The sequence below is a fragment of the Leptodactylus fuscus genome, chromosome 1 (genome assembly GCF_031893055.1).
Source record: "Leptodactylus fuscus isolate aLepFus1 chromosome 1, aLepFus1.hap2, whole genome shotgun sequence".
NCBI classification, from domain to species: Eukaryota; Metazoa; Chordata; class Amphibia; order Anura; family Leptodactylidae; genus Leptodactylus; species Leptodactylus fuscus.
This window is the reverse complement of record NC_134265.1, coordinates 76,622,830-76,637,820: the sequence shown is the minus strand read 5'-3', so window position 1 is coordinate 76,637,820 and position 14,991 is coordinate 76,622,830. Positions and strand designations below refer to the sequence as shown.

Here is a 14,991-nt window from a genome sequence, read left to right as displayed (position 1 = left end):
GGAGGAGGCGGAGTCTAAGATCGCTCCACACCAGTCTCCATTCAGGTCCGACCTTAGACTCCGCCTCCTCCGGCAGAGCCAGCGTTGATTGGCCGAAGGCTGGCCAATGCATTCCTATGCGAATGCAGAGACTTAGCAGTGCTGAGTCAGTTTTGCTCAACTACACATCTGATGCACACTCGGCACTGCTACATCAGATGTAGCAATCTGATGTAGCAGAGCCGAGGGTGCACTAGAACCCCTGTGCAAACTCAGTTCACGCTAATAGAATGCATTGGCCAGCGCTGATTGGCCAATGCATTCTATTAGCCCGATGAAGTAGAGCTGAATGTGTGTGCTAAGCACACACATTCAGCTCTACTTCATCGGGCTAATAGAATGCATTGGCCAGCGCTGATTGGCCAGAGTACGGAACTCGACCAATCAGCGCTGGCTCTGCTGGAGGAGGCGGAGTCTAAGATCGCTCCACACCAGTCTCCATTCAGGTCCGACCTTAGACTCCGCCTCCTCCGGCAGAGCCAGCGCTGATTGGCCGAATTCCGTACTCTGGCCAATCAGCACTGGCTAATGCATTGTATTGGCGTGATGAAGCAGTGCTGAATGTGTGTGCTTAGCACACACATTCAGCTCTACTTCATCGGGCTAATAGAATGCATTGGCCAATCAGCGCTGGCCAATGCATTCTATTAGCTTGATGAAGCAGAGTGTGCACAAGGGTTCAAGCGCACCCTCGGCTCTGATGTAGCAGAGCCGAGGGTGCGCTTGAACCCTTGTGCACACTCTGCTTCATCAAGCTAATAGAATGCATTGGCCAGCGCTGATTGAAGCAGAGCTGAATCTGTGTGCTTAGCCAACTACTCCACCGGTGTAGTTGAGCTAAACACACACATTCAGCACTGCTTCATCACGCCAATAGAATGCATTGGCCAGCACTGATTGGCCAGAGTACGGAATTCGGCCAATCAGCGCTGGCCAATGCATCCCTATGGGAAAAAGTTTATCTCACAAAAATCACAATTACACACCCGATAGAGCCCCAAAAAGTTATTTTTAATAACATTCCCCCCTAAATAAAGGTTATCCCTAGCTATCCCTGCCTGTACAGCTATCCCTGTCTCATAGTCACAAAGTTCACATTCTCATATGACCCGGATTTGAAATCCACTATTCGTCTAAAATGGAGGTCACCTGATTTCGGCAGCCAATGACTTTTTCCAATTTTTTTCAATGCCCCCGGTGTCGTAGTTCCTGTCCCACCTCCCCTGCGCTGTTATTGGTGCAAAAAAGGCGCCAGGGAAGGTGGAAGGGGAATCGAATTTTGGCGCACTTTACCACGCGGTGTTCGATTCGATTCGAACATGGCGAACACCCTGATATCCGATCGAACATGTGTTCGATAGAACACTGTTCGCTCATCTCTACTGTTAATATGTTTCAGTTAATGTGTTGCAAAATATATTAGCGCTATATAAATACAAATTAGTATTTGTTATATAGTTACATAAGAAAACATTTGTTTTAGTTAAAGGGATTCTATCATTAGAATCCTGTTTTTAACTAAGCCCACATTGGAATAGCCTTAAGAAAGGCTATTATTCCTCTACCTTTAGAATTCTTCTCTGCACCGCTGTTTGGTAGATATCCCGACTTTAATGTTATGCTAATGAGTATCCAACAACACAAGGGGCAGTACCACGTGCTGCTTGAAAGCGTTCCAGCACCACCTGCAGCTTCTTTTCTGGCTTCACCTCTTCTCCTGCGTCACTGTTGCTTCTTCATCCCAAACAGGAAAGACCAAAGGAAAATGGCCGACGGACATACACAGTTGGCGCTTTTGGATGAAGACATGACTGTGACGTAGGAAAAGAGGCGGAAATGGAGAAGAAGATGGAAGCAGTGCTGGAGAGTTTTCAAGCAGCACAGGGAATGCCCCCAGTGCTGTCTGGAGACTCATTAGCATAACAACGGAAACCAGGATATCTACCAAACAGTGGTGCAGAGAAGGATTCTAAAGATAGGGGAAGAATAGCCTTTCTTAAGGTTTTTCGGACATGGGCTTAGTTAAAAACGGGATTCTAATGATAGAATCCCTTTAAGAATACAGGGGCTTAAAATGCTCACCCCCACACCCATACCCACCCTCAGTCTTGCAAGTTCATCATGAGATATGTGTATGATAAACACGAAATTATTATAATTTTTTAATCCATAAATTGTGTCCTTTCCAAGTGCTAGTCTAGGGTGCGCTGTACTGTCTCTGGTTGTCTATTTTGATGGAATGCATGATTCCTTGTGAGAAATAGATAGGTTTTTTTTTATCTTCCTCTGTCTTGACCTGTACGTTCTTGGCTGTGGCCATGACTGTAAAAACAGACACCAAAAAGAACATTAAATCATCACTCCACAATAAAGGCTTCTAAAGAAAGAATATATACTACTTAACTAGGAAGACATTGAAGAAGCACCAAAGAGTTACAAGGATAAAAATAAATTATGTAAAAAGATAAAAGCAGCAAAGTTGGAGAAAGAGAAGATCATTGCCAAAGAGACTAAAACAAACGCCAAAATATTCTTCAATTATACAAATAATGAAAATAAAAATGCAATGAAAGAGAAATTGTGGAGGGTGATGAGGAAAATGAAATGTCAAGTGAACTGCGTAATGTCAAAGGAAATTCTGTTTAACTAGGAATAACCAGGAGCTGCCTTAAAAAGATTTCTATCCATTCTTCTAGATTTCATTATATGGTTTTTAAAGGGCCCTTTTATATTTTGGAGATTACTATAGGTAGAATCCCATTGAGCAAGGGCCACACTGTAGCTCAGTGGTTAGCACTGCAGCCTTGCAGCGCTGGAGTCCTGGTGTTCAAATCCCGCCAAGCAGAGCCGCCATCAGGAACTTTGGGGCCCCATACAGCCTAAGTGTCTGGGCCCCCCTCGCCCGCCATTTTAAAACTACCTTATTTTGCGACATACCAATTATGTATTACATTTCCCTTTATTTAGCAGCATTACAAGGCTTAATCAGATTCTATTTGCAGGTAAAATCTGCTACGTGTGACAGCGCCTATAGAGAGCCAACACCATCTATAAGAGCCCTCCTAATAAATCGTCAGGGTTTATTCACATTGCGTTTTTGGCCTCCCTTGCCGGGATACGTTGGTAACCAGTCAAAATCAGCTGTCAACTTATCCCTGCACGAAGAACTGGCCATTAAAAAAAGGGGGGGCCTGCAGTTCTCTGTGCAGGGATAAGTGGGGAGCTGATTGTGACTGGTTACCAACGTATCCCGGCAAGGGAGGCCAAAAACGCAATGTGAACACTCCTTTAAAGTGAAAGTCCCACCCCCAAACAGGCTGCTATGCTAGTAGCATAGCAGCCTACATCATTATTATTCTCCAGCTAAAAACTTATATATTATTGCCCCAGTTCCCTCTCCGCAGTGCCGCACACCCGATGTCCCAACAATCCCCCCCTCGTCCACCCTCTAACATCTTTCCATTGCCCCCTGTACCCATACCTCCCAACTTTTGAAGAACCAAAAGAGGGACAAAATGTGCGCGCCGCGGGAAATTTGGCCCCACCCACTGTTATGTTGACTCCGCCCACTCATTCATTTTTCATGTGCCCGCACACTGTACAATCCTCCTACGGTCACCCGTAAATCATATGTCCCCCCTCCGTCTCTGCCCCAGCTTCATATACACCCTTCATCTGCCCCCAGATTCATATACCCACATCTCTGCCCCCAGATTCATGTCCCTCCATCTCTGCCCCCAGATTAATGTCCCCTCCATCTCTGCCCCCAGATTAATGTCCCCTCCATCTCTGCCCCCAGATTCATGTCCCCCCATCTCTGCCCCCAGATTAATGTCCCCTCCATCTCTGCCCTCAGATTCATGTCCCCCCATCTCTGCCCCCAGATTCATGTCCCCTCCATCTCTGCCCCCAGATTGATGTTCTCTCCATCTCTGCCCCCAGATCCATGTCCCCTCCATTTCTGCCCCCAGTGTCATGCTGTACCCCCATCTCTGCCCCCAGATTCATGTCCCCTCCATCTCTGCCCCCAGATTCATGTCCCTCCATCTCTGCCCCCAGATTCATATCCCCCCATCTCTGCCCCCAGATTAATGTCCCCTCCATCTCTGCCCCCAGATTAATGTCCCCTCCATCTCTGCCCCCAGATTAATGTCCCCTCCATCTCTGCCCCCAGATTCATGTCCCCCCATCTCTGCCCCCAGATTCATGTCCCCACATCTCTGCCCCTAGATTCATGTCCTCTCCATCTCTGCCCCCAGATTCATGTCCCCCCATCTCTGCCCCCAGATTCATGTCCCTCCATCTCTGCCCCCAGTGTCATGTCTCTCCATCTCTGCCCCCAGTGTCATGCCGTCCTCTCCATCTCTGCCCCCAGATTCATGTCCCTCCATCTCTGCCCCCAGTGTCATGCCGTCCTCTCCATCTCTGCCCCCAGATTCATGTCCCTCCATCTCTGCCCCCAGTGTCATGCCGTCCTGTCCTTCATCTGCCCCCAGTTTCACGTTCCACATTACACTTACCTTCTCCTTCGTTCCCCCGCTGCACTCTGCGCGCCTCTCTCTCTTACTGGTGCACAGTTGTAGATGCGATGTGACGTCACCACATCGCGTCTACACTGCTGGGTAGCCGGCGGCAGTGGCGAATCGAGGAGCTGACACAGGTCAGCTCCTCGCTTCGCCGCTGCCACCTCTCTCGCTGACACATATATGCGGCTGAAGCGAGGAGCTGACCTGTGTCAGCTCCTTGCTTCAGCCGCATATATGTGTCAGTGAGAGAGACACGCAGCGGCGAAGCGAGGAGCTGACCTGTGTCAGCTCCTTCCTTCAGGCGCATGTGTCAGTGAGAGAGGCGCGCAGCAGCGAAGCGAGGAGCTGACCTGTGTCAGCTCCTTGCTTCAGCCGCATATGTGTTCAACTCAGATCTGCGTTGAAACAAACAGGACATACAATGACTGCTGCCGGCGCCAGGGGGCCCGGCCCCCCCCATTTTTAAATTTGGCCGGGCCCCTGACGCCAGTAGCAGTAGTACTGGCCTATCGGCGGCCCTGCCGCCAAGGGCAAAAAAAAAAACATCTTCAAGGAGTTTGTATGTTCTCCCCGTGTTTGCACGGATTTCAAACCCATATTCCAAAGACATTCTGATAGGGAAAAATGTACAATGTGGGCTTACAATCTACATTAATAAAAAAATAAATAAAAAAAAAAGAATCCTATTGAGCTCTATTTCTGACAGCATTCAAGGGTAATGGTAGTACTGTAGTGTATTATAAGTGATATATTATGTAGGTGATCTAATGATAGAAGAGTCATACTCCTTTGGGTGAAATTTAAAAAAAAAAAAAAAAAAACTTTAACAATTTTTTTTTTTTTTTAAATTAAGAAATATAACACAACACATCCAATTGTAATACATTAGCAACATCTACTGTACTGGTTGACCTGTAACATGGTGATAATAAGAAGAATATTAACCTGTACAAACTACTTTAGGTTCAAATAAGTCCCAGACTCATTCATCCATTGTTTAAGGACACTGCCCCAGAAATTTTTGGATAGCTAATGACCATGATCCTCCCTCCCTTGTGGTTAGAGGAGTGCTAACAGGTTCCCAATGTAAATTGGCCAGTAATATATAAAGCTATTTTGTTACATTTTAGATATCCGTCTATTAATGAGTCCCTATGCATAGCTTCATATTTCTGTATACATGTGCAGAATCAAATGCATTTAAATAAGCTATCCCATCAGTATAGAGACATGAGCAATTCTTGAAGGAAATAATATGTATAGCTCATTATCGAAGCCGGGAGACGCCAATTTGATGGGGTTTTTTTGATGATAGAGTTAAATAAGAAAATCTGCCTTCCCATTTAATTGTGACAGAATCACTAACTAGTATAAAGAGACAGAAACAGGTCTAGCCGCTCAGGTGTCCTCCAGAAAACATCCATTCCTTGGTCCCTAATTGAATGCAGAGTGATTGGACCTACTTCATGCAAAACAGGAATCGGAAGACAATTGTAAAGAAGCCGGGACTCTAATTATATCATCAGGAGACGTTCCTTTAGCAATCTATAATATTCAGGGTGCTGAAGATAACACTTGTAAGAAGCGCAATTTGTCTTCATAATGAAAGGCATTCAATAACAACACATTGTATTTATTTTGTCGGAGAAATAGCTAGATAAATGCAACTTGACACATTACCCACATAAAGGATGATGTGTACTCTATGAAAACCTGGCACCACAGCTTGAGGGCAATACGGTTCCCTGTTTTAGTGGCTGCTTATCTGTTAGCAGGCACTTTGCGTCTCATCCATGCCGAGTCCTTGACTTGGTACAAATCTTTCTCAACCAGTGCACAGCCTGACACTACACGGACTGCAGGTCTCTTTTATTCCATCTGTAGCTCACAGATGGCACACAGTTTGGGAAAGGACATATCTTGTCTCTTTCCCATCATAATGCTAAGAAGCATCTGAGCCTGTGAAGAAAGAGGTTGGATATACGGCATGAGAAGTCAGTACCTCACTGATTCACCCATTGGTAGCTTAAGTACTTACAAATAAACACAGAAGAGAAAATTCGGCTTTGTTCCTTTGATAAGCCATATACTGCGTGTTAAAGCTTATGAAACTATGTATATGGTTTGGATTCACCTAGAGCCAGGTTACTGTGAGGTTAATCCAGTTTATTCTCAAAAAAGCTAATAAAATACCCTCAGAAAGTATACAGTATTATTCCATCAAAGGGAAAAATACAAATGGATCGCAGTTATTCATTGAAATTTACAAAACCGAGATTGACAGAAATAACTAGTGTGAATGTCGCACCTTCGCAGCAGGAAACGCTCTTCATATAAGAGCTGATGCTTGTACTGTATGCTTCACTATCATCTACAAATGTAGTTTATACATACCTACGACCCTCCAGGTTCCCTCTGCTAATACTCATTTGTCACAGTATATACCTAGCAGTTACCTAATCATTTTCTGTTTTTTTTTTACACTGGTGGTCTAGTATCTGAATATTAAAGCAGCTCTCCATACAATGATTCTCCAGTATAAAATATTCTTGTCATGTAACTGCATTGTTACTGTTTTGCTCCTAAAAATTTACATTTTTATTATTTTGTTAGTATTTTGTAAATCTGCCTTTGACTTTCAACACTACCTAAATCCTTCTCAATCAGATTCAAGCATGTCTCAACCGAAATCTGTTCCCAGGTCTTATCTACACATTCCCAATTTTGGTGTATACTGGACAACTCACTTGGGTAGAAATACAGTTTTTTCTTCAACTCTACCATATATATATATATATATATATATATATATATATATATATATATATATATATATGGTAGAGTTGAAGAAAAAACTGTATTTATATATATATAGCCCATGGGAAGTGATTAAACATAAAACATAAAGTGTTACTCACCTTTCCTGGGCTCCATGTGGGTCTTCTGGCCTCTTCTGGTCTTAAAGATGTCATGAATGAAATCATAGATCGCTGAGGCCTATTATTGGGCTTAGTTTGTATCACTGGTAGCTGAGAATATGGAGCTTTTCCCAAACTGAGTGGTGCTTTATTATTCCATTGTAATGATATAGAATAGGGGTCAGCAACCTCCAGTACTCCAGCTGCTGTGAAACTACAACTCCCAACATGATCCATTCACTTCCATAGAAGTCCCAAGAACAGCAGAGCAAGTATACATGCTAGGAGTTGTAGTTTTACAAGTGCTGAAGGCTGCTGATCCCTAATGTATAAAGTTTAACTCTGATTTTTAAACTTTTGTCGCAAAGTAAAAAAAAATCTGAGACTGGATTTTTCTATGGATAACATGAGCTCTGTACCTTGTACATTCAGCAAAGGTTTAACCATATTCCTTCTACATAATTACATAATTTAGAAAAGCTAAAAATATAGTATGTACCTGCTGACACATCATTTTATCCTTTCTAGGACCTCATGCTGTAAAAGTACAGCATGTGGTCTTGGGCTTTAAACTCGCGCCACTGTAAATGTACAGCATGGGTTTAATGCTCCTGCAATCTAGAAGGAGCAGGTTGGGTGTCTGGCTGTCAGAGGCAGTCAAAGATCCGGAGGAAAAATAGAAATAGCAGATTGTAAGTGCTTCTATCTTCTCTTGTGAAGTCTACAAAGGTAAAAACTAAATGAGTGCTATGTGGTGAATAGAGGAACCAACTGAGCATGGCAATCACGTGATCGGCAGGTGTCCTTTAGTAGGGCTGAGTTATACTTTTCTGACTTTTTGTACACATTACCCTACCAAAACTGTAAGAGAAAAAAAGTCTGTAAAAAAAGGTATTAAAAACAGTCACAAAAAAAATTCCAAAAATTAATTTGGTAACCCAACAAATAAAACCAATAAAGTCATTAAAAACACACATCTCCGTCAGGTCACTCTGGTGGTTGAAGAAGACCTATCACCACTACTGATATGACAATTCTGTATTCCCGAAATGCGTCGTGTATAAAGATAATCGTTTGGGCCAGCGCGACCATTGCCTCCTTTTTCTACTATATGGAAATTCTGAATGAGAATCTTGTCTCATTACTTTGAGTTGTGCCCTGTCTTAGTAATTCCTCCTAGAAATGTGTGAATAAATTGACAAATGGGTGTTCCCCTTCCCCTTGTCAAGGTCAGTCAGCCTTGACTGGACAATATCAGACTGGTCAGGGACACAGCCCTAACTCATATCACCCAGTTGTCAATATATTAATGAATTTGCATGAGGAATAACTGAGGAATAGTACAACACAAAGCCATGAGAAAAAACGCTCTGGAATTATTTCAATTATTATTATTAGAGATGAGCGAACACTAAAATGTCCGAGGTTCGAAATCCGATTCGAACAGCCGCACACTGTTCGGCTGTTCGAACGGATTTCAAACCCCATTATAGTCTATGGGGGGAAATGCTCATTTCAGGGGTACGCAAAATTCGATCAAATTATACTTACCAAGTCCACGAGTGACGGTCAGGCTGGATTCCCCTTGAAGTCTTCTCCCTGCGCAGCGCCCCCGTGGCGTCTTCCGGCTGGAATTCACTCTGCCTAGGCATCAGGGCCGGATGCCTAGGCAGAGTGAATTCCAGCCGGAAGACGCCGCGGGGACGCTGCACGGAGAAGACTTCGGAAAGGTAAGAGAAGAACCAGCATTGATTGGCAATGTATAGCATTCTGCCAATCAACGCTGGTTCTGCATCAAACCTTAAACTTCAAACAGCTAGTAGTGTTCGATCGAGTACGAGTATTTCGAATACTGTAGTATTCGATCGAACACTACTCGCTCATCTCTAATTATTATCCTTATTTCAAGTATACAAGCATTTACTATAGTAGTCATGTCAATGGTGGTGGCAGGTGCTCTTTAAGGCGCTCAATCACATATACTCATTTCATATATTTTCCTTCAGAAGTTCTCAGTCATAAGAACCGATGAAACACTTCCATTATAACAAGACACATTCCTAGTTTTGCTCTGTAATGTGTAATGTTAGTCTTGCACTTCATTTGCAATAAATTTTAATCATTATCATTGCCTTAAAATAAGTCCAAAAGTATTTCCGCGCTCTGATTATACTTTAGTCATATTAGTTATTAATAATTCTAGCACATAGCAAGAACTTCGTCTCCGGGAAGCCGAGTGAGTCATTGGTAAATAGAGAAGAAGGTTTCTGAATGTATCATTATTCAAAAATAGTGTGAATGGAAATGTGCGGACCACCCTTGGTTCAGCCTCGCAGACTGGGGGATACAATAAAAGGTACATTTCCATCAATAGGTAGACATTACAACAAGCTCATCCCTGACTGCTCTTACTAATGAGCTGGAATCTCTCAAGAGACTGAACAAAGTTGCAATTACATTGTTGCTAAGAGATAAAATAAATACATTGCTTCTAAGGAAGACAGAGAAATCTATGAGATGGACAAAAAGCTATTATTCTGCAAAAGCTTACAAACTGCTTAGAATATTAACCCACAATTTAGAAAACTTTTATTTTTTAAGAAGGGGAAATTTTATAAGGAACATTGAGCACAGAAAATAGAACAGAGGGTCATTTACTACAGGCAAATGTGATCACTTAAAATAAATGGTACTAAACTGAAATAATCTGTAAATTTATATGTGGGAGGACGAATACAACTTTCTTCGTTAACATTTCTGTTATTTAGAACAATGATATGTGAAAGTCCACTTGGGAATTTGCCAAAAAGATCTGAAGGACTAAAGATAATCCTTATTAGAATTTTCCCACATATGAAAGTTATCCCCTATCCATAAGATAACACGCAGGTCGGTAAGGTCCGACCGCCTAGACCTCCACAGATCAGGAGAATGTGCCCTGTCCTAAATGCTAAGGTCGGGCAGCACGAGAACCACTCTAATAATTTCAATGAGACCGCCATATTTCAGCTATCTCCAGCTCTTCCATTGAAATTAATGATGCGGTACATGCGTTTTCCTGATCAGTTGCGGTCTAAGCATTGATCTGCAAGTTACTTCTTATCCCATAGATAGGACATAGCTTGCTTATGTTGTAAAAGCCCTTTAGGCATGGGCCCTACACTATGAAAATGCGGCGTTTTACAGTACCTGCAAAGTAGATGGGATTCTGCGGTGGAAATGCTCAAATTTTAGTAAATCATAGCATGATATTATAAACCTACAGAAACGCTGGCAATTTCTGCATTGGTATAATAGAAGCAGAAAGTCTGCAAAGGGAAACTCTGTGGAATTTCTGTGAAAATCGCGGCGAAAAAACACTGCAATGTGGAGCATTAGCCTAAATCTACTTTTTCCATCTCAACAATTTATACCCTATTCACAGGATAGAAGATAAGCTACAAAATGGCAAGCGTCTGACTGCTAGGGCTCCCGACGTTCATAAAAATAGGGTTTTTCTGCTCATCATTTAGCATGGAGTGGTGGTCAGACAAGCGGGCCTTCACATCACTCATTTATATGGGACCAAAAGAAAGTCGAAATACAGCTCTCAGCTATCTGTGGCAGTCCCATTGAAATTAATGGATTAAAGGGGTGCTTGCTTGACCACTGCTCCATTCACAACACCCTTGACTTCATAATCAGTTGGGGCTGAAGTGGTCAAACTGCCACCAATCCACAACATATACCCTATCCTGTGGGAAACACCCCTTAAGGAGCCTTTTTAACTGTATTAACAGATAACACTTTTTGGTCTATTTGGAAGAAATCTTTGCTTACTTAATGGGTTATCCTAATGTTATCAAGTTATAGTACATATATACAATATTTCTAGACTACCACGTCATATTTTGAGATGAATTTATTTTACTGCTCTGCCCATTAAATTAAATACATAGTTTGCAGTTATGTAAAGAATTGCTCTTTTGGGTTTCTGCAGCAGGCTTGTACCATCATACATTGCAGGCTGCTCAGTCCTATTTATCATAAAATCCATCAGGCAAGGTTTCAGGTGACTTTGGCTGTAACCTCCACTCACTGCTCCTAACATTCTTAAAATCTGACATCCCTTTTGATCCAAAATTCAATTCTTTCAGTAAAGATGAAAAGAAATATCAATAGAAACGTCATGTCAAGATGCAAAAATGCAAAATGAAAATTGTAGTGCTGATGTGGCTTCTAAATCTTCTGTGGTTGTTCCGTATATCTAAATATGGTAGGTGAGAGAATTTCAGACAGCATATGGTAAATCTGCATGAAGCGTATTTCTAGTATAGTTATCTGCTATTGACAAGCCTTTTTTGTTAGGTGGTAATGAGATTCCGGGGAGACCTGCTGCTGGGACCTTCAACACCAGTTGTAATCTGTGGGCCAACATGGTTACAAGTGGTAAATTTCCACAGGATAAATGAAGCATTACTAAGGCCTCATTCACATCTGCATTAGTATTCCATTCAGGGGAGTCCTCATGGGGACCCCCCCCCCCCGAACGGAATACTAAACGCACTTGCAAGCGGTGTGCCAGTGAAAGCACATGGACCCTATATACTATAATTGGGTCTGTGTGCTTGCTGCAAGATCTCTGCAAGAAACATGTGGACAGGAAAGTAGTTCACAATATACTTTTCTTTCTGCATGACTCGTGTGGAGATCTCGCAGCAAGCACATGGACCCCATTATAGTCTATGTGGTCCATGTGCTTGCAAATGCATTCGGTAGTCCATTCGGGGGGTCCCCATGCGGACTCCCCGAACAGATTACCAAATGCAGATGTGAATGAGGGGTAAGTGTTCATTGCAATGAATGTGTCGTTACCCCAAAAGATTAAAGCCCAAAACTGAGAACCCAAATATATTAACTCAGAACTTGGTAATAGGGCGTAGGGTTAAATCGATTATCTACACTCTACCATCATATTAGAAAACCTATTTTCATTATAATATTGTTGTTGTTGTTTTTTTAGATCTAAGAATACAAGATGTTTCATTAGAAACAGTTTAGAAAATTTTAATAAGACATTTCAACATGTTTAGACTGAGAATAAGCAAACAAAATATAGAACTAAGATATACGCAAACAGTGAATATTTGAATAATTTTACATTGCATTACTGCTATATTTATCATAAGTGTGAAAATCTTAGCGCATAATTTTTATCAAATTGTTTGCCACGACTAGGTAATCATATTCCCTGTACTATACCCGCACCATATACTTAAATATAGGAAAAGAAAATACATAAGGCTTTGAGAGTAACGCAATATTTCTAGCCATTTGTGTATAAAACTAAGATTCCTTGTGTCCCTACGCGTATTGAGGAACATTAGCAGTGTACATATATCCTTGTCACTGATCCCATTCTTGATATCCTGGAAAAGTATTTTTTCATGTTCTTTCTTCGACTCTTAAATACTGCAAAGAGTAAAACCAAAGAGATCACTAACATAGTTTTCTAATTTAGACTCATTTATTTTTCAAGCCGTCTACATACTGTAGGTTTACTGCACCTGGCATAGAAGCATTGCGTGGTGATGATGATATAACTAATTAGCTGACAGGCCTAAGAACCACATCTGCTGGAAGTCTATTGCAAGGAACAGCTATGTTCACCATTTGCCACCCATCTCTTTATAATAAGAACATACAGTACTAGACTAAGTGAAAAAATTATATTTCTCCAGTGTATCATAAGAAGTACATTATAGAATAACAATAAACAGGGTCTTTCTTGGTTGCTCTAATTATCATCTATTTTAGAACACTACTGATTCCATTGTTCTGCACACTAGAAGAAGAGTTTACATACATAGAACAAGAACAAAAGTCACAAAACTACTGCAACTAGACAAGTCAACAGGTACAGTGGGAAAGAGGTTCCTGCCCATGAGGGCTTACAAGTCTAGTATATCTCCAAAAAATTATCAACACAGTTCCTTATTATCTAATTTTTTGTAGCGTCCCCGGCTAGAGATGAGCGAACACTGTTCGGAACAGCACGCTCCCATAGAAATGAATGGACGTAGCCAGCACGCGGGGGGTTAAGCGACCAGCCACCAGCAAAGTGTACGTGCCAGCTGCTTCCATTCATCTCTATGGGAGCGTGCCGTTCGGAACGGCTGATCCGAACAGTGTTCGCTCATCTCTAGTCCCCGCCTATAGGGTATATGTACAAGTACATACTTTCAATACTCTGTATAAATGCATTAAGAACAATATGCCTCTGCATCAATAAGGAGTGTACATGTTAAACTCCCATTCATCCAGAAAATAAAACCACACCAAACAAGACAAAAGTATTGTTCCAAATTTTCGTGACGCTAACCACTCTTTATTGACAATACCGTACAGTACAGTTGGGTGAACCTGACTGATTGCAGCAACTCACTTGATGGGCCAAGGCCCGCCTGACCCCCCCACCCCCTGTCATAAATTATGAGCTAGTGGTGCAAAGGCAACTCCCCAGACAGCCACCCTGACCAACCATCATGTTTGCCCGATTCCATCTGAACCAAGAACCATCCATGTAACTTGTGCCCCTCCACAGATATGAAATCCTGCCATCAAGCTCATGGTTATGTAACCATGGCCCATAAATTCCATGTCCATGTCTGTGAAGTGCCGCAATCCCCCCCCCCCCCCCCAAAAAAAAAAAACCCACAATATTAGAAAAAAATTATGTTACGGACTGGGCGGTTGGTTTCTTGCTTCTCCCTGTAATGTAGAAATAGAATTAACCTACTGTCCCTCACCTACCTTATCTTTAATGGTCCTGCGCTACTAGAGAGACTGCTGCCTCTCATATCGTTCCACTTACTGCCTAACATAGTGCTATTAGTACTGACTGCGCTCCCCAGAAAGGATCTATCCTTATCAATCTATAATTTTTCAAATTAAATCTAATGTATCTCCTCTCCTTACCGACACCCACTAATCCTCAATATCTAGTTCTATTCTATATATGGTTTATTATTTACTATCTCTCTGCAACCTGTATCCCCATAAAATGGCAGCATTCATTATTGGGCTTTATATATTGGCTATGACCATGTCATGGTCCAAACCCTGACTCTTCTCATCAAACCTTGAACACTTTCTTTAGGAATATTTTCCTTAGCACTTGGAGTGCTGTCTCTTCTTGGAATAAAGGAACATCACTAGGGGACAGGGAAGACAGAGATAATAGAATAGAAAGAGCCCAATACTCTACAATCTTATCCATCTCCTCCATAATTTTATACCATTACAGTTGGTGCCGTATGACTGTTGCCTTCTGCTACTACCACCATATACAGGATGGCTCTAACACACATTCTCCCTGGCAGTGGCAGATGACATGGCATGGAAGCTTCCCCTACATTACCATGTCGTTTGCCACCCTGAATTCTACAATTTTTTTATTTAGACAATTTGAAGTAATTTGCACTTCTCAATATTTTTTTACTGTTTGACAAGATAAAAAACATGTCACA

General features: G+C 42.0%; 1 protein-coding gene across 1 annotated transcript in view; it reads right to left on the bottom strand.

Moving 5' to 3' along the window:
- Nucleotides 1–1,744: 1,744 nt before the first annotated feature.
- COMMD10 (COMM domain containing 10) overlaps nt 1,745–14,991 on the bottom strand; it is a 344,658-nt gene continuing 331,411 nt past the window's right edge. The window contains exon 8 of the transcript XR_012715648.1: nt 1,745–1,756. The gene's annotated coding sequence lies outside the window, so the exon portion shown is untranslated. The remainder of the gene's footprint in view (nt 1,757–14,991) is intronic.